General features: G+C 41.6%; 1 long non-coding RNA gene and 1 pseudogene across 1 annotated transcript; both read right to left on the bottom strand.

The window, feature by feature from the left end:
* Nucleotides 1-7,705: 7,705 nt before the first annotated feature.
* On the bottom strand, nucleotides 7,706-8,338 carry LOC120296189 (annotated as a pseudogene).
* Nucleotides 8,339-8,358: 20 nt separating this feature from the next.
* On the bottom strand, nucleotides 8,359-9,323 carry LOC108956489. Its single transcript, XR_005553328.1, has 3 exons — nucleotides 9,288-9,323; nucleotides 8,856-8,996; nucleotides 8,359-8,683 (listed from the first exon to the last, which is right to left on the bottom strand). It is a non-coding gene; the product is annotated as an uncharacterized LOC108956489 (long non-coding RNA).
* Nucleotides 9,324-20,661: the final 11,338 nt, after the last annotated feature.

Below are 20,661 nucleotides of genomic sequence, written 5' to 3'. Positions count from 1 at the left end.
ATTTAATTATTTATTTCTCGGAAATTCAACTAGGAGGGCCAGTGACCGGGATTTTATGCTGATGATCATGGCGCAGTCCGTTTATTTAATTTAGCTTTATATTGTGCTAAATTGAATTTATTGTATTTATTTATTTAATTTTCGAAATTAATTATTTAATTATTTATTTCCGGAAATTCAACCGGGATGGCCAGTGAACGGGATATTATGCTGATGATCGTAGTGCAGTCCGTTTATTTAATTGAGCTTTATATTGTGCTAAATTGAATTTATTGTATTTATTTATTTAATTTTCGAAATTAATTATTTAATTATTTATTTTCCGGAAATTCATCTAGGATGGCCAAGTGACCAGAATTTCGTGCTGATTGTCGTGGAGCAGTCCGTTTATTTATTTGAGCTTTAATTTGTGTCGAATTCATCTAATGGTGCATTTTTTAAGTATGTTATTAAATAATGCAATTTTGGCCTTGTGATTGAGAATTGGTCGGATATCGGTTGTTAGTATCGAAAGTGAGTTGGTAAATCACCTTGAGGATGCACGTGGCCCAGTGAATTGGAATGTTACTCGGGAAAGACACGTGGCTCAGTGATTAGATATGTCATCTTGGCGAAAAGGAGCTTTAGAGAATGCACGTGGCTCAGAGACTCGGTATGTCTTCCTGGATAATGCACGTGGCTCGGTGACATAGAATGGCATTGTAAAAAGGTCGGGTGGGACCGTAAAGCCACTAGATCTTGAGAGGGTCGGGTGGGACCGTAAAGCCACTAGATCTCGAGAGGGTCGAGTGGGACTGTAAAGCCACTAGATCTCGAGAGGGTCGGGTGGGACCGTAAAGCCACTAAATCCAAGGAATTGCTTGGTGTGGAATGAATGACCTAGAAATGATTCGACTGACTTGTAATCGACTACGTCAATTGATCGATGATTCGATTTGAGAGTGTCTTGATGTGATTCATTGCCTTGGTTTGATGTTGTGAATTGAATGATTGAAGGGAGATGATCGTGAGTGGTCTTCCTGATGTGAAATCGACTAAGTCGATTAGATCGATGCTTCGATTTGTCATGTGATTGCTTGTGTGCCTATTTGATCTGTACTAATATGCAGGTGGAATCTGAGGCTAAGGTAAGTCCTCTGACTCATATTGTGCATAGGCAGCCCTAAGGTGTATTAGTTTACTAATCGGGTCTTAGGAGGTAGAACTTACCGAGACGTTGTCTCAATGGTTATTGAATAACTATTTCAGGACTTGGATGAGGAGCCTAAGGAGCATGAATCTGATGAGGAGGTCCCTGATGAGGAACCCGAAGAGGAGTATGTGGAGGAGGACCCCGAGGATAACCCCGAGTACGACCCGAATGAGGACTGAGATCTCGTCTTCTCCTGTTAGACCTTGTTTGCCTGTGAATAGACATTAGACCAGAGTTGCGTATATATAGCATTGTAGAATACTATGAGATGCATGTAAAAAGATGCAGTTGTGAATTTTCAGTAAGGAAAATATATGGCCTGCTTTTCTATCCCATTGCTTTATTGTCTGGGGAATTATAATTGCTTCCGCATGTGCTATTAAAAATGAAAGGGTCGGCGATACATAGTCCTGGGATATCGCATTTTAAAATCGACCATAAGTAAGGGATGTGTGCATGCCTGAGGGTCGGGGCGTGACAAAGTGCTACTACATCAATTGAATAGTAGGGGTGTGCATGGTTTGGGCAGGCGGTTCCCAACCTAGAACCGAGAACCGCTCGCTAATAACTCGTTCCGAAAAATTGGAGCCGGGAACTGCCCGCTAGTTGCATGGATTCACCCAGGAACTGAACCGCCAGTCCAATCCAGTTCTCAGGTGGATCTATAGAACTAGTCAAACCTCCACGCCTTCCCCTTTTCACCTTCAACTAGTTGCAACCCTCACTCCGCTTCCGTCTTAGCCACCACCACCATCTTAGCCACCACCTTTGTCGTCTCCCACTCCTCCCTCGAGACCGACAATGAGGAGCACAATGGGGACAATGAGCCGTTCTTAGACCTAGAGTTCGGCCGTCCTCGAAGATGAGGATGATGGGGAGAAGCTTGAGGAGGGGGAGGAGGAAGAGGGGAGGTAGAAGCGGGACGAGCCCAACAACGAAGAGGACGATAGTGACAACGAATGTGGAGGTGGCAACAACGTGGGGAGAAAGTTCAAATTTGAGGGAGGAAAAGAGAATTAACTTACTATTTTGTCGAGTTCAGACTAGAACTCAAAGGGAGATGAGTAGATCTTGAGGTAAATTGGAGAGGAAGAGGGAGCTTGGGGAGATTTTGAATTGAAAGAGATGAGATGAAGTAGGAGAGTAGTGAGTTGAGACAAGATGGTGATTGGAGCCCTAAAATTTACATTTGCTAATTTCAAAATTTTTAATATTAAAATTTAATATATTATATAATATAACCGGTCCAGTCCGAGTGGGCAGGTTGGCGGATCCGCCCATGGGCGGGAACCGGACTAGTACCTACCGGTTTCCATAAATTGTAATGGGAACCGGATTGGTTACCGGTTCTAGGCGGTTCCCGATTTGGTTCCGAGCGGTCCGAGCGAGTCTCGGTTCTTTTGCACACCTATATTGAATAGTTTATTTATTCAACTTTCGTTTGTTTATACTAGGAATAATGATTGCGCGTGAGTTCGGTCGTGAATTCACTCCTTCTTGACATTATTTTGTTCCCATATTTCTAGGCCTTATGAATCTGAGTGATGATGGGCTTGATCGATTTTGGCTTTGGTCGCTAATTTGGAAGAAATAAGCATTTAGATGCAACAATGGTTGCAAGCGATCAAGTAATAAGATAAATAGAATTAAGAAATAACTCGTACACTAGATTTACTCTAGGATGCGAGTAGCACAAGTGTAGATCAAGCAATAAAATAGAAATTACAATAACACTTGAGTCAATCAGATATTCTAACTATTTCCAACCTCTAATTATATCAAATAACTCACAAAATAATATTTTAATCTCATAAAGGAATTCACTAATTTTATCCACCGGAATTAATTAGCTTCAACAATCTTAGATTGCTTGATGGTGTAATTTACAAAAAAGCCATCTCCTTCATACTCTTCACAACAGGAGACCCACTTCTTTTTATATATATATATATATATATATATATATATGTATATTAAAGAATATGATCCAAAATAGAAAACTTATTCAAATTAGGAAACTTCATATTTGGATCAAATTTTCTTCGCATAATAACTTTTTGATGGTAAGCTAATTTTTGTACAATTAAGGAATAATAATTCTTTAATTTTCTTTTCAAGCAGAGAAAACAACCATAGCCAATTTATACTTAAGTAGGTCTATTTCACAATTTAAGCAAGTACATTTATTTAAAAAGTCTGATAATCAACTTTACTTCCAGATATCAATTATAATGCCTTTTCCATAAATTACGATGTCATGATAAATATAGTTTGTTTCTCCACAAAATATTAAGAAGATTATAACATTTTCTCGTGAAAATTTCTAAAATGAAATTCATGGAGGACAACTATGTTCTGGAACAACCCATGAGAGCTGATTAGGCGATGGGACATTTAAGTATGTCATTGTGCTTACTTTCTGTGACGGTAGTTGCTAAGTAGAACGGTGGTTGATATGTGCCAGCACAACATGTGAGAGATCTCTGAAAATCGTGGTGATTCAATGGGGAACTAGTGGAACATGATGGATAGGAGATGGAGGAAAATCTAAACTATGTCATGGGTTGACATTAAGGATGTATTTGTTTCACTGAAATTTTATGATAAAGAAAAATATTTGTTATGAAAATCATTTTCAAGGAAAATAGTTAATTTTCATTTGTTTAGTCGTTTGGGGAAAGTGATTTCCATCTTATCAAAAAGAGAAATTATTTTCCTCCTATCTAAAATTGTTGTTTTCAGTTTTTGGAAAACGTTTTCGCTAGATCGATTAATTTTATATCATACAAATGCTGCAAGTCGGAAAATAACTTTTCAAAAACAGTTTTTCTTAACAAATGGAATTTAAAAGTGGAGTTTGCTTCTAATGTAGATTCGGAGGTGATTATGCTTGGTTTCGGGGGAACGTGCATGACTGGCGACCACGGACCACCTTTTTGCACAGATTTGGTGGGAAGGAATGCGACCTGCAAAGTGAGCATTTCCTTGAAGGATGGGTGCCTTGCTCCATCTTGTTACATTGTCTCTAACTTATCTTCCCCTGAAAACATTGCTATCTGTCTTTCATTAAAAAAAAAAAAAAAAAAAAAACAAAAGTGAGAAGGACCAAAGGAATTTAAATCCTACTTCCCTTGTGGATTGTTCCAGCTAAAAGTGTCATGTGTAATTTGGCCTATTATGTGGTTGAATATGGTTTTTCATTTTGAAATTTAAAATAGTTCTTACACTGAGGAGAGCAAAATCTACCGTGGTGAAGGAGAATTTACTTTAAAAGATATTACTTTTTAGACCCATATTAATACGGAAAGTAAATTTTACATCTTCAATAGTTCTAGATGAATCATTTATTAATAACAGAGTCCACACTCTCATATTATAACCATGCATTTGTATTGAATCCCGCGGATATACAGCTAGCTATAAAAGTAAACAAGCCGCAATTGGCAAATGCGCTTAATTGAAGAAGTGAGAGAATTCAAGTCTAGTCAACCCTATTCGTCTTCTTTTGATAGTGGCATACAATTGAAGTGGTTAAAGGAAGAAGATAAGGTAGTTGAAGAGTTCCAAAAGCAACTTAATATGGCCGTTGAATTTTTTACCAACAGAAATTGTTCGTAGTGATTCATAAAACATTATTTCGAATTAAGTTGTCCAATGCCATATAGGACAGTGCCATGTAGGACAGCTGACAATGATTAAACGTCATGCTAGCAATTTTCTCAACGGCAATCAACCAAAAAAATTACATTAGAATTTCACACAAATATTTAAGACTACATTCAGAAAATTAAAGAAGTTATGACTGAATTGGCATACGTACAATAAATTTAAGACTAATTTGGCATTTATCCTAGCTATGAATTAAGGCCATCAGAAGCATTCATTTGGCAAGCCACAAAACGATGGGCTGTGGTGAAAACCACACAAAAGCCGCAACGGCAATAGCTTCACAATTAGAAAAAAGAAAGTTGCCCGTCCGTAAGGGAGAGAAAAATAAGAGTTGCGGGCGTGTCTTCATAAAAGCTAGTTTGCTTTAAGTGTTTTGTGTGTGGTGCGAGAAAATTAAAATGTAATAGTTGTGGGAGACGATATTTTGTTGGGGGTGTTGTACTACAATTAGGTATAAATGTTTCTCAAGTTGCCTGGTACAGTTTTGTCATATTCGATACTTCTACAATTAGTGATATTTTATAATTCTTTCTCTTTCTTTGCTTTTTTTTTCCCTCCATTTAGGCTGTTGATGGTCGCCGGCCGACCCTCACTAGCACTAGGTAGGCCCAGATCGAGTGAGGGCCGCCATGCCCTCATCCAAACTATGAAGAGGGATCGGAGAGACTTTACTTCTTCTACACCACCTCTGGTCCAAGAGGTTATTATGACCTCACTCATGCTCTACTGGGGTGAATCACTAACGAGCACTTTAATCTCAACTCGTCGTGACAAGAAAGCGGCTAGAGCAACAATCAGTAGTTTTACATAATTGTAGTATACTTCCCTAGAAATAATGGCGACAAAAAATTGACAGAGATTCTTATTACAAATATGGAAAAAGAAGCTGATATTCTTATAACAAATATGGAAAAAGAAGCTGAGTACAAGCGTGAAAATGAATTTCCAAAGCACCTCAATCACCACGTTGAACCCTAAAAGCGAGTCACCTGATCTCAATGAGACAAAGAAGCCATACCAATTAATTTGGGAGAGTCATTATCGATATGTGGAAGGAAAAGAGTGTGATCATCTCAAAGGGGTGACCTGAAAACACAGGCGCTGATATAATAGCGAGAATCGTATGAATGAATACTGGATACACGCAATGGAACAGCGCCTGTGTTGCCAAGATCACCCATCGGAGACACCTCCCTTTCTAGGGTCCGTGCGAGATTGGGTTGTGGTGGGTCTTCTGCCTCGAGCTTTTCTTATATAGGAAGAGTCAAAGCTTGGGGCACTCACAACATCATGTCGCTAGAATGTGCTCATCCTAGCGACACCCTGAGACTACCATTATCTTTGAGATGTGCTGTCCCTGCTTGTCGTATATGGAGGCGTAACGGGCGAAAACACTCCGCCCCAGAAAGAACGGGACCCGCGTGCACAACGCACCCTGTTCTGATCAATCAAATTTTGCAGTCGTTGAGCTCGCTAGAACGAAATCCTGTCATCTTTCTTGAATTGGTAAAGAGGGAATCGAAGCGTTGTATCATCCCCTTTGAGTCATTTTAAGGTCTGCATCTCATGAAGCGCGGTTGCTCAAAATACCCTTGCCGGGTCATTCAAGTATGTGAAACGGAGGCAAGGCTTGCTCTGTTCAAGAACCGCCTCTGCTGGGTACGTGAATGAGGCTTGCAAGTGAACAATGGGCAAGAAATGGTCATATTACTCGGACTATGAGACGTGCAAAACAACAATCCACAATTTTGTATACCAACTAGAACAAAAAAGTTTAGGGGGTGCTGGGGAGATTTCTCCAACTGAAAATGACTCGAAACATTTACAGAGCCGTAGTTAAGAATGCACAATAACCTTAACCAAGTAACTACAGAGAAAATCTGAAAAGGAAATGACCATATCCAGTTTTTGCTAATGCTAAGAGTCTATCTCATCTAGGAGTTACAAACCCAGTATCGATTTCAGATGGAGCAAGCACAACTTTTAAAAGAATTAGGGAAAGATACATGATCATTAATGCAGAAATGCAAGTCAATGCACGCAAAGCCGCTGAAGTGAAAAGAACCATGTGTTTATAACAACATTGCCGATTCATAGGAAGAGACGTCATTACACCTGAAAGGGAAATTTATCAAGGAAACCTAAGACAATAGCAGCACCATGCACATGGAGGAGACAGAGACCAGCAATCATGTGGGGAAGGTGCTGCTGGATTTTACGGAGTTAATTGCATAAAGGAATAGCTTCTTGAGGCCAAAAGGACTTTTCAGAATTTTTAAGACTACAGCCATGTCCTATGACATGAAAGCAACATGACCATGCATCAAAACAGCCAATAATCCTGCCAGAAACTTAGCAGGATTAATAGAGTGCTAACCAAATGTGTATAAAAAACATAGAGCTCACCCGCTTAACTCCTGTTCAAAAAGTAAGACATCTGAAAATTTGTAGCCAAAACGGGCATCCATTTCTAAGGCAGCTTCTCTTTTGCATAGAAAAAACGCATTACGTTCACAGGTGAATTTCTTGCCCTATCCTCAAAAGAGCCATATAGACACCAAAAAGCTGTCCGCACTCCACAGTCACAAATGCCAATGAAGAAGTCGACCAAGAGACGCATTTGCAATTGCTAAAGCATGTAAGAGAAAGAGAATCCAGTATCGATCATATCATTGAAAGCTTAAGGCCAAATTGGGTTGTTTAAGTCAAGCAACCAATGCCGTCAGACCATAACATCAAAACAAGCATTCATGGATATTAAACAGTTGAATCTTTTAGCCAAAGTTCGCACAACAAAAGACTGATCAAGCAGATTTGTCCACCCACAGAATAATAAAGAAGAGATTCAGCAGAAGGGACTTTGACACCTCCAGAAAGTAACAGCAGTACCTCCAGTTGCTCTGCTACAAGCACAAAATATTTTTCAATCAGCGCAGAATCAACTGCTTTACTATAACTGGAAAAATTATGTGCATAGCTATCAGTAGTATTCTTTCTACCCAGGACAGAAGTTCCCTGTACCACAATGTTCATAGGGACCAGAACGGTCCTGATTATAGGAGCATTTCCTGATCCTCCTTGAGTACCACTATCCCTATTGCACCCTCCAGATCGATCGCCATTTCGATCAGGACCATAGTGCCCACCACCACCAACTCCATATCTGTCTTCCTTCCCTCCATACCTACCTCCCCAGCCCCCTTCACGAGGACACTCCCTTCCACAATGCCCAGGCTTGTCACACTTAAAGCACTCTCCACCTCCACCTCCATGTCCACCACCAGAGTCCCGACTAGGACCACAATCATGACCACAATCACAACTGCGATCACCATCTCAGTCTCTACCTGAACCTTGAGGCTGAAATTTTTCCTCAATGATAAGTCCATTCATTTCCTCAATAGCCTCATCCATTGCTTGCCTCTCATAACCAAATCCACGAGAGCATCCAGAGAACTTGTCAACCACCCCCTGCATTAAAAATATTCTTATCCGAGGTAGTTTGTATTATATGACGGAAAATTACAGATGTAAGAGATTGTACTTCCAACTTTTAGATGGAGTCATCAACAAAGAAAATCTGTGATAAAATGTACGTTATATGTGGCAATGATATTCACAAATGTCAGCCAAACCTCGTTCAGATGCAACAAGCAGATGGTGAATAAAACTACTTATGTCGAGGGTTAGACATGAAGGCAAAATTTGTCAAGTTTGCTGCAAGTGTTTCTCCCAACACTTTTTGCCATCCTTGGCTTCAGATACTGGCCATACAACTGCTATCCTGGTTGTCAGATTGACGCTGGTGGCAGATACTTGTGGCTGTCCAATGTTTAGAGCAGAAAAAGAGAAAACCATGCCCGGTTCAAATCACACCCAGAAAATGACATTTCTCACACTAAGTTTAATTGAAGTCAATGGCGATTCGTTTCATGAGGAAAAATGGATGATTCTTCACAAGTTACGAGAAAGAGAAAAGCAATGGTAAACTCACTTAGGCTTAAGCCACAATTTGTCTGAGTGATTTGCAAGTGTTTATCCCCAACTCCTTTTGCCAATTAGGCATAGCCTTGGCTTCAGAAACAGGCCATACAATTGCTGTCTCAGTTGTAAGATTGACCCTTGCGGCGGACACCTGTGGCTGTCCAAAGTTAGAGCAGAAAAATAAAAAACACACAGGGTTCAAATCTTAGCACAAAAATTGATGAAAGCCATTTCTCCTGCAATTCTTTCCACCCACATAAGGGATAATTTGAAACCTTATTTCACTTAACCCACTAGATGAATATCCTCTCACACTAAGTTCAATTCAAGTTGATGACGATTTATCTTCATGTGAAAAATGGACGATCCTAGTTACTTTAGAGAATATAATAGCAAACACTCTTCACGAATTAGAAGAAAGACAAGAAAATGGCGAACTCACTTGATTTTCCAGAATTCTCTGCAAGCTCGCTGCACATCCCCCACAAGTCATTCCCTGCAGAGACGAAATAGAGACACTCAAGTGGCCGCACACCAAAAAAAAATAAAAGAATCGAACATTTAGCTCGTGCATTCACATAAAGTGCGAGAGATATATATAGAGAGAGAGAAGGGGGGGGGCTTACTCCAACGTCGAGAATTATGACATCGGAGGTAACACCCCTAAGGCCGCCTCGGCTCCATCCAAGACCGATTTCTCCTTTCCATCCTCACCGTCGACTCCGCCGTCGCTGCATCTGCCGAGAGGAGCAGGGGAGCTCGGAACGCATCGCAAGCGGAACCTCGTGGGAACCGGGGGAGACAAACAAGGCCGGAGCGAGCCTCAGGGTGCGGATGCGATCGGCGTAGATGCAGCGGAGCCTGTGGGCGATTAGCCGAGATGGGTGTTCGGCACCAATGATCGCATCACCTCCGGCATAAACCCCCAGAGATTTGAGTGAAGCCTGATATGAATTAGTAGCTAGCAAAGTGCTGACCACTATGACAATTTCTTCCTTATATTTAGTCATTGAGATCTTGAACTTTGTGAATTCGCCGAAGATCAGTTTGATATGAGGGAGGGAGGGATGTAGAGAGAGATTGAGAGAGGGAGAAAAGTAAAAATAGAGATACAGGCCTTCCGTTTGATCCGAATAATACTGAAGGCCTGTCTCTCTATTTCTACCTCCCTCCCTCTCTCAATCTCTCTCTACCGCCCTCCCTCCCTCATATCAAACTAATCTTCGACAAATTCGCAAAGTTCAAGGTTGACTCAATATAAGGAGGAAATTCTTATAATGGTCAGCACTTTCCTAGTTACCAATCCCTACCAGGCCTCACTCAATCCTCTGGGGGTTATGCTAAAGGTGATGCGATCATTGGTGCCAAACACCCACTTGCATCGGCGACGCAGCGATCGGGTAACGTAGCGGAAAGATGGAAGATGAAGGGGTTGAGGGGGATGGAATGAGGATGGAGAGAAAGTCTTGGATATGGTTGACTCCATCGAAGCTCGCTTTCTCTCTCTAAACTCTCCCTGTAAGCCTCTTAGTTTGAGTAGAGCCACGGGACGGGAGTGAGGAGATGAACATGGCCACCTAATATGCTTACTTCATCACCACATAATCATATGAAAGATAATAAATATACCAAGTGAAATTTCAGCACAGATACATCTCATGTTCCAAAAAATGAGAACCTTAGGTTTCTAGAGTTAATTGATCCGAAACATACAAACTAAATACAATGCTAGAACAGTTATTGCCCACACTCACTAAACTAGACCTGACTGATCAACTTACAAAATTCTTGGGACCCACACTAGCTCATAATGGGAAATACAGCTTCCCCTACATTTTCCATACTAGATTTGTTCTGTCAATTGTTCTATTAAAAGAGTCTGCAATTTTTTAATAGATGACACAAAACCATTTTGTAGATAGGAGTACCAATCCAAAACTTGGTGAGTTCCGCCAATGAACATGGAGTGTCGACTCGATCCACTTAAAAAGCAATATGACTAGCCTCTAAAACTACAACAAGAGATTTTTCTTTCAAATCCAATTGGCAACCTGCATCCAAGCGTTCGGCAAGAATAAGTAATGAGGATTTTAGAGTCTAAAACTAGCTATCAAATTAAATTGTTCAGTCAAATCAGGGACCACAATTCAGTCTCAATTGCCACGAATATGGTTTTTCCACAAGAAAGGCTAGCAAAAGCAACATATTTTATCCTTCATAATTTGCCCCTTTTTCCCTAGCTAGGTTCTCAAGTTATAAAATTGATAAATCAATATAATGCATAAGTTTAGTCAGAACAATGAAGTTTTATTCGGTTGTCCTCTCCTGACATGCATTGTGACTCCTGGATTTCCACGCTAAAATAAGTACACCAAATCTCAATGAGCAACATAGATTTCAACTCCACGTTGAGCTCGGTTGAAGTAAGAATTTTTGTACTACTCTCAATGAGCAACAAAGATTCATGAAGCCAAGGCTGACCAATGACGATGACATAAAAAAAAAAAGGTATAGTTATTGCAAGCACCATGTTGAACTAATGTAGCAACTCAAGGGCTGGCGACATTTCTGTACTGGCGACAACTCTAACTATTTGATTATAATCGTGACTGAGATTCTCCATACTAAAAAAAGACTTCTAAAGTGGCCAGTTCAATATTTCAAAAGAAAACCTTTTACAGTCGTGCCCAATAGCTTTCCTTGTTACGTAACCTTTGGCCTTTTTTTTTTTTTTCCATCTAACAAGGAAGTGCATCGTAAGCGAGTAAAACCCAACTCTTGATACGTATCTGTGACAAGCCAAAGAGATATAAAAGCTTACACTTCAACCCCAGTAGATGGAGTAATCGACACAAAAAATCTGTGATAACAAGCACGTTATATGCAGCAATGATATTCCCAAATGACAGCCAAACCTCATTCTACTGCAACAAGCATAAAGCATATAGTGAATAAAATTGCTTACCTCGAGGGTTATGTACAGTCTTGGCTTCAAATAGAGGCCGTATAACTGCTGTCTCGGTTGTAAGATTGACACTGGCGGCAGGTATTTATGGCTGTTCAATGTTAAAGCAGAAAAAAGAAAATAACACGCAGGGTTCAAATCTTACCAAAAACCATCGCTGCCATGGCTGTCGCCTCCGAACACCATCCATTACTACAACACCGCCATCGACCACCACCGATCGTTCGAAGATCTTCGAACACACAGCGTCACAGATAATAATTCAACACATGAACAGCACGATGAAAATACAAAAGGAGAAAAAGATTGAGAAAAGCTCACCTCCGGTCATCATTGTCGAAGCGTTACACAAACTCCGGGCCACTTCTCACAGACAGACCAGCACTGTCGACGACCGAGAAACGCCTCAATGCAATGGAGTTCTAATCACGATTGATGATCAACTGAAACCCCGAGACAACCATGGAAACTCATCGACGAAGATACGGGCCGGGTGGCGAAGCTTCAATGGAGACCAGGATCAATCAGACTTCTCAGCCAAGGGAGAAACGGATCGATTTTTCACTCTCTCGAAGCCTTTTTGACTCTCTGCGTACGGTATCCGTTTCTCTCTCTCTAAAAAACGGCGCCTCCAAAGAAGAAAACCGATGTGGTTAACAGTTAACTTGAGATGCCCTGATGGAATTGGAAGGCAATATCTACGATAACTGACGCTCCAGACGGTTTTCGCGGATGAAAAGACCTTCGGATCCCCGAAAAAGACGGCTTTAAAATCCCTGCGCTTCCCTCCCCAAAACTACCTTTGTTAGATAAAATTTGCATAATTTATCCATTAACTTTAAATTTATTTCATATGGTCCCTAAATTCTAATTTATTGTATGATGAGGTCCCTAGATTTTCAATATATGCTCAATTTAATCTATAAATTATATTAAAATATTTAATGTTGTCTCCAAATTTAAATTGTCATATTATCGTCACTCGAGAGATTAACCTGAAAAAAAAAAAAACGTAAAAACTACTTTTTGTTGTTAGACCAATCTAGCTACTATAGAACTTATCAAAGGTTGAAAGAAGATGAAGAAGACGAGAGGAAGGAAAGCGAGAGGGGGAAGTTTTTCTTGTATTTAAGTATATTGATGTGATGTACAGAGCATGTCTATTATAATACATGTTGTATGTAAATAAAAGGAAATCATATTATATACAAAATCAGATTCAATATTAATTGATCTTGACTTGTGTAGTGATATCTGAATGATTCGGTTGAATATCCTTGCGTATCTTCAACACTCCCCCTCAAGCTGGTGGCTTGTAAATGTCCAAGACGCCTAGCTTGCTCAAGAAATACGCATGCTGTCTCTGACATAAAGGCTTCGTGAAGACATCTGCTAGTTGTTCTTCTGTCCCAATCCCTTGTGTCTCGATCATCCCTTGTTGAATCTTTTCTCGTGTGAAGTGACAGTCCACTTCTATGTGCTTGGTTCTCTCATGCACAATAGGATTCGATGCAAGTTTGATGGCTGCATCATTGTCACAAAATAGTCTAGTCGGTCCTCTAACTTGTACTCCAAGATCTCGAAGCAATCCTCTTAACCATACTATTTCACAAGTTGTTTTTGCCATAGCACAATATTCTGCCTCTGTCGAAGATAGTGAAACAGTCGGTTGGTTTTTTGTCTTCCATGAGAGTAAAGAGTCTCCCAATTTGATGTAGAAACTAGTTATGGATCTTCTGCTCATCAGACAGGTCGCATAATCTGCATCACGATGCTTGATCATCCTCATGTCGCATTTCCTGGAAAGAAGAATCCCGAGTCCTGGACAACTCTTCAAGTATTTCACCACTTTAAGTGCTACATTCATATGAGATTCCTTCGGTTGATGCATAAACTGAGTGAGTGTCTGAACTGCATAACTTATATCTGGTTTGCTCATGGTCAAATATATGAGCTTCCCAACGAGCTTCTGATACCTCAATTGATCCTTGAGTATAGGATCAGTCTGTTGAGATAAACCAGCATCATAATCTGCCGTAGTCAATTTAATGTTCTGCTTGATTGGAATTACAGCTAGCTTACATCTTGATAAACCTGCTTCCGATATAATCTCCAGTGCAAATTTCCTCTGACTAAGGGAAATCCCTTGGTCCGAGCATGCGATTTTGATTCCAAGGAAGTACTTTGGTGATCCTAAATCCTTAATATGGAACGTTGAATGCAAATAGTCTTTGAATTCTTTGATAGCTACTTCATCATTGCCCATAATAAGTATATCATCTACATATATCATTAAGTAGATAGATGACATACCTCTAGTCCATGTGAAAACAGCATAATCAAACTTGGACTGTTGAAAACCGGCAGCTATCAATGACTCAGCAAACTTCGCATACCACTGTCTTGAGGCTTGTTTGAGTCCATACAAGGATTTGCGGAGACGACAGACTTTATCCTCCCCCTGTCTCCGTAAACCTGGTGGCACTTCCATATAAATCTCCTCATCTAAATCCCCATGCAGAAATGCATTGTGCACATCCATCTGATGCAATGACCAGTCCCGAAAAGCCGCTACGGAAAGGAATGATCGAACAGTGACATCTTTGGCCACGGGGGAAAAGGTTTCGTGGTAGTCAAAACCTTCCCATTGTGTGAAACCTTTTGCCACTAATCGAGCTTTGTATCTCTCAACAGATCCATCTGCACAATACTTGATCTTGTAAACCCATTTGCATCCAATCGCCTTGCGGTGTGCAGGTAGGGTAACAAGATCCCACGTCTGATTATCCATCAAGGCCATTAACTCTACTTCCATGGCCTTCTGCCAACGCGGATCAGTGCGTGCCTCCTTAAAACTCGATGGTTCTCACCCATCAGAAATGCGAGTAATACAACATCTATGTTCTAGAGAAAGTCTATCGAAAGAAACAAATGAGGCAACTGAAAACAAAATACCTGGTGATTTCTGGACTCCGCATATGTAGTCTTTGGTCCAGGTCGGTGGACGTGTGCTACGTCCGGATCGCCTTGGTACATGGTGCCTTGATAGTGAATGATTATCATTTGAATCCCCAACAGTACTCGAAACTGGAGAAGCGACTTCCTCCTAGTGTGATGTTGTCACTTCAATTGAGGACGTCATGTCCATAAGGGTCATAGCAGATGGCCTGATATTTGCTGATGGAGGAAGGAGAACATAGTTTGGATCTTCCATAGTTTCCTCCATCTAAATAGTACGAAAAAAGATCATCATTCGTATCGATGCGAGAGGTGGCAAAAGGAAATGAATTCTCTTGAAACGAAACATCCCAACTAACTATGAATTCTCCTGTGGAAGGATCAAAAACCCTGTATCCCTTCTGGATATCCCATAAAGATGCATCGACGAGCACGAGGTCCCATTTTATCTCTAGGACCTACTATGGTGGCGTAGCAAAGACATCCAAAAATCTTCAAATGTCCCAGATCTGGTTTCTTTCCATAAAGCAGCTCAAAAGGTGTTCAGCCGCCAATAAGTTTACTTGGAATACGGTTGATTAAATAAGCTACAGTTAAAACGCAATCGCCCCAAAAAATGTCTGGAACAGAAGCTTGGAATTTCAAAGCTCGTGCCACTTCCAATAGATGACGATGTTTCCGTTCTACCACCCCATTCTGTTGTGGTGTATAAACACATGTGCTCTCATGTAGTATCCCATGGGACAAAAAAAGAGCAGTACATTCATGATTGAAAAACTCACTACCATTGTCTGTCCGTATTTTTTTAACATTTTTCCCAAATTGAGTTTTTGACAAGGAAAGAAAGGTCTTAAGATGAGACAAAACTTGACCCTTACTTTGCATGAGAAAAAGCCATGTGGCCTTGGAGTGATCATCTACGATGGTGAGAAAGAATCGAGACTCATCATGATTTAATGTATGTTATGGCCCCCAGACATCAACATGTAACAAAGAAAGAATGTCACTTGAGCGATGTTGACTTAGTGGAAAGGGTGTTCGAAATTGGTTCGCAATTGGGAAAATAGGGCATTGAGGATAAGGAAAAGAAGAGCTGTGACCCAATCTGGAATGTAAAAGGAAATTCTTATCATCGGTAGTTAGATTACACAATGATTTATTACAAAAGAGTAAATCAAGATTTTTGGGTGAATTTCTCCAATAAAACAATCCTTCAGAGAGATTACCCCAGCCCATCAGTTTCCCAGTCAGCATTGAAAAATACTTGGCATGAATTTTCTTAATAGGCTTTGGACATTGAGATAAGATTGAATTGGAAATTCAGAACGTAAAGAACATTTTTTAGAGTAATTTGTGGGCTAAGAGTGACGGTCCCAGTTAGGGTGACACGAGTGATATTGCCATTTGGCAGTTGCACAATAATAGGATTAGTTGAATCTTCATGAATATCAGAAAATAACCTTTTATTGCATGTAATATGATCACTCGCTCCAGAGTCAATAATCCAGGCATTTCTTGATATACTACATGTCAGGCAATAAGAAATACCTGTAAAACTGCTCCCCCTTTTTGGTACCTCCAATTTTTGCAAAGACTGCAATAATTGTTGATATTCTCCATGTGTGATTGGTTGATTGACATCGTGGATGAAGTGGGCTGATAAGCTCGCTTTTTGAAATCTCCTTTCCTTTCTGTCAGGCCTCCCATGTAATTTCTAGCAATTGTCAATTGTGTGGTGGGGCCTTTTACAATGATCACAAAATAACTTCCCTCTATTTTTAAAATTCAGCCCATAATTTCTCGGATAATTCAAACCGTTGGATACCTTTAAGCCGAGCGCATCTCCACCGTCGAAATCACCCAAGTGCCGCGCCCCTTTCTAACCATTAGATTGCTAGAGTTGATCTTGGCTGTCCACGGAGCCTTTAAAAGGGCCTTTTTGCTCTGCGAACCCTAGCGCCCCCTTTGGCTCTCCGAACCCTAACGATGTCGCCTCTCTTCCTTTGGCTAGGGTTTTCTGCCCCTTTTTGATTTTCGCCGCCAAGGCTAAGGTTTCGGTGGTTTTGGCCTCGGATGCAGTGAGCCTCTGGTTTTCCTCCTACACCACGAGCTGAAATATCCGGCCAAAGGGAGGAGCTGGTTCCATTGCCAAGATCTGCGATTTGAAATGAAGGTAAGAATCATTGAGAATCAATAGAAAATGGGTCGCTTTTTCCGATCCTTCATTGCTTTGTATTGCTGGAGTGTTGCCTCCGGTCCTTTGAGTCTCTCTTATGCCGCTTCTAGCTCATTCTAGAGGGCGGATAGCTTGTTGAAGCATGTCGTCACTGACATGTTTCCCTGCTTAAGCTCGCTAAGGGCTTGATGCAGCGAGAAAATTTTTGCCCTATCGAGTTTTCTGTACATTTCTTGAATATTTTGCCAAATTGTTTTTGAATCCTCTATGGGAGGTAAACCTGCTACGATTTCGGGGATGATGCAGTTACCTATCCACGTTCTTACCAATTGATTGCATTTTTTCCATTGTCGCCCCATCTTCTCATCGGTTGGAATTGGAATAGTTTCGTCGATGAAACCTTCTTTATCTTTGGTGACGAGCGCTCTTCGAAACTCTCGTGCCCAGCTCGAGTAGTTTTCGGGTCCTGTGAGAGGGTGACTAATAAGTCACAACTCCGGCCCGTCGGAATTGGAAACATATAGGGCGTCGCTAGGTTCTGGGCGACCCATGGCGGCCACCAAGGAGATCGGTAGGAAACCGGGTGGAAAACCCAAGTAAGGGTTTGCTTGCTGACCCTGATTGAAAGTGCCTTAAGTCCACGCATGCGAATCGCCCGGGTTTTCACCGCATTAATCGACCCGATTGTTTCGATTGATCCGCCCCACTCATGACAGTGGACTATTCGAGTTTGACTTCCTGAGAATGATACATTCGGATTTCCTCCATAGTATACCGGCATTGGCACCCGCTGGTAGGAAGTCCCTAAATGAGGATACCCCATACTGGGTTGCCAAGGAAAAAATTGCCCCATTGCAAGCTGATCAGACCGACCTATGATGTTATGCACTTGTTGACACCTAATTTTTCAACTAGATTAATTAATTTAAAATAGTATTAAATGTTGGGAATTAGTCACAAAAGAAAATTTTTAAAAAAATATATATATGTATATTATTTAATTAAGTTATTTAAAAAACAAGAAAAGAAGAAGAAGAGTTAAAAAAATTTCAAAGATAAATCTAAAAAAAAAAACGAAAATGGTCGTCGGGTGGATTCAACCATGGCTCGACCAGCCCCTCTCTTTTATTCTCCTCGCATTGGGCCTCGCCCAATCTCCTTTCTCTTTCAGTTGGCCCAGCCTCTTTTTCTTCTCTCCGCTGGTGTTCGCTTGAAGACTTGCGGAAGACAGAAGGCAACAAAGACGACGGCGGAGCGGCAGCGAGAGGATCGGTGTGGCGGGTGTGCGGCATGATCCGCGGGTCGGGAGCAGTCGACCGGCAATTAGCTCGACCGTAGTCTTCGTGCAAGTTCCTGCAGAAGAAAAAAAAAAGATAAAAGAGAGAGCAAAAGGGAAAGAAACGGGAAGATGAAGAGGAGGCGAGGCGGAGGATCGGCATGGCAGGGCTTTCGGCGCGATCCGCGGGTCAAGGAAGCAGAGCGATCAACCAGCTGGCACGGCAAGGGGTCTTCGCTCAGGATACCTGCAAGAAGTATAAGAACACAGAGGGGAAAACAGAGAGAAAAAAGGGAGAACACGGAGGGGAGGATCAGAGGGAGAACACAGAGAGGAAATCGAGAGGAAAGAGAGGAGAATAGGCCGAGTAAGGAGCCGAGGAATCTCGGACGTCTAGTTGCTGCCGGTGAACTGTCGGCTACAGCTGTAATCTTCGTAACTCGGTAACACGGGGAGATCGAAAAAAAAAAAAAAAAACCAGATCAAGGGGAGAGAGGCCCGAGAATAGAGAGAAACACAGAGAGGAAGAGGGGATCGGGCGCACCATTGTTGTCAGTCATTGCCACCCAACCTCCGCCGGTCAGGCACCGGCTACCGTCGTAACCCTTGAAGCCCAGCAGTACAGAGAACCAGGAGGGAATAGGGAGAAGAGGCGCTCGTCTCCGAAGTACCACCACCACCGACGCGCCTTCAGGTCGTCGCTTCCGCTGCTGGCGTTTCTTCGAGCCACCGCCGCCACCGTCGACATATCTCTAAGCCGTCATTCCCGCAGGAACCCAGGTTGGTATTTTTCTTTGAGCAGTTGGAGTGTGTCTTCGAAAGAATTCCGGCCGGAGCTCATCCCGTCCGGTTTCGGGCGAGCTCCGGCCACCACCTTTCCTCGTTTATTTGTTGGCTGTTCTGGTGTGTATTGTTGAAGGTTCGGATGCGCGGTCGGGCTCCGGCTGAGCTGAAATCTCTTAACATTGTTAGTGCACGCCACATGTTTGTCGAAATGCCTCAACGAAACCGCCACATCCAGCCTTCGATCGGAGCTTAGTTTTTTATTTTTTAGCGCTGCTTGGGATCATACCCTTGTCACGCATCGTCCCTGTCGTTCTTCTAGCTTTTCGGTAGGTTCCCTCGCGCGGTTTGGGGTGAGACGAAGCGCGCATACCTCACCGAAATAGAAGACTCTCGGAACGTCGGCCAACCGGTGGCCGGCGGCGCTCGGCGTCGGTCGGACGGAGCCACCGAAGCGAGACGATGGGTTGGCGACTCCTTTAGGGCGGTCGGTACTCGCGGTGTTGTTGGCGTCGGACCGGCGGAGGAGCTGCAGGTGCCTCGGCGAGCTGCGGCTGTGGGAGAAGAGGCCCCAAGAAGACGATCGAAAAGGGGTAAAAAAACAAAAAATGAAAAAGAGAAAAGAAAACACAAAAAGATAAAAAAAAAAAAAAAAGTAAAAAAGAAAAAGAAAAAGAGAGATGGGTTTCGTGTTGGGCCCTTTTTCATTTAGTCTCGTGGGCTGATTAGGTTGGGCCGAAACACCTAATTAGAAAATGAACCCTTAGGTGGGTGAAGTAAAAAAAAAAAAATCAAGATGGGTTTCGGGCCGATATAGGATCTAGACTTGTGGGCTTCTTTCTTTTTCTTTATTATTTCCTTTTGAAGCGGGCCGATCAGCTCGCCTACCTGGCTGGACCGAACTCGGGTCGGTCCGACTGCACTCCGAACTCCAGACTGGCCGAACCGGGTCGAGTCGACCGACCCGACTGGGTTCGCCTTTTTTTTAATATAATAAAAATTATTTCTTTTAAATTAAAATTTTAAAAATATTTTTTTTAAAAAAAAAAATCGAAAATCCTTAAAAAAAATAAAAATAAATCGAAAATTTAGAAAGATCAATTTTTTTAGAAAATTAAAAATAAATTTAATTAAAAAAAATTAAAAATTTCAAAAATCCAAAAATGATGGGGTTTGATCATGTATTGCCATTTTAGCATAATTAGACCTTTATATGCTCGTATATTAATTATGTTGCATATTTAATTTGCATATCTAATTATGTTTGATGGCATGTGCTTAATTTTATGGCAATTTGGATCTTGGTAGTTATGGTTATTACTTTAATGATTGCGCACCCGCATGATCACCTCACATGTTAGTGGATAAACATAAAATCAATTCAAATTGCCTGCCAAAAGTCATTTTGTTAAAATGAACAAGATCAGGTACCGAAAGGGCACTAATTGGTTGATTAGTGTAATCAAGTCCCCGAACCTAGATTCTCTGGTTGCGTAGGAAATGAGGCACGCTCCCATGCCTTACTTGGTTTCTAGCCGACCCCAATAGGCTAGTGGCGACTCCTTTTATGCAAAATTCCTATAATATATCCCAACGTCACGCGGGGTATAGGCTTGGGAGAGCTTGCGCCTTATCATGGGCCTTAGGCTGTCCCCTTA

Source organism: Eucalyptus grandis, chromosome 7 (genome assembly GCF_016545825.1).
Source record: "Eucalyptus grandis isolate ANBG69807.140 chromosome 7, ASM1654582v1, whole genome shotgun sequence".
Classification (NCBI taxonomy): Eukaryota; Viridiplantae; Streptophyta; class Magnoliopsida; order Myrtales; family Myrtaceae; genus Eucalyptus; species Eucalyptus grandis.
This window is presented reverse-complemented; position numbering and strand designations above follow the sequence as displayed.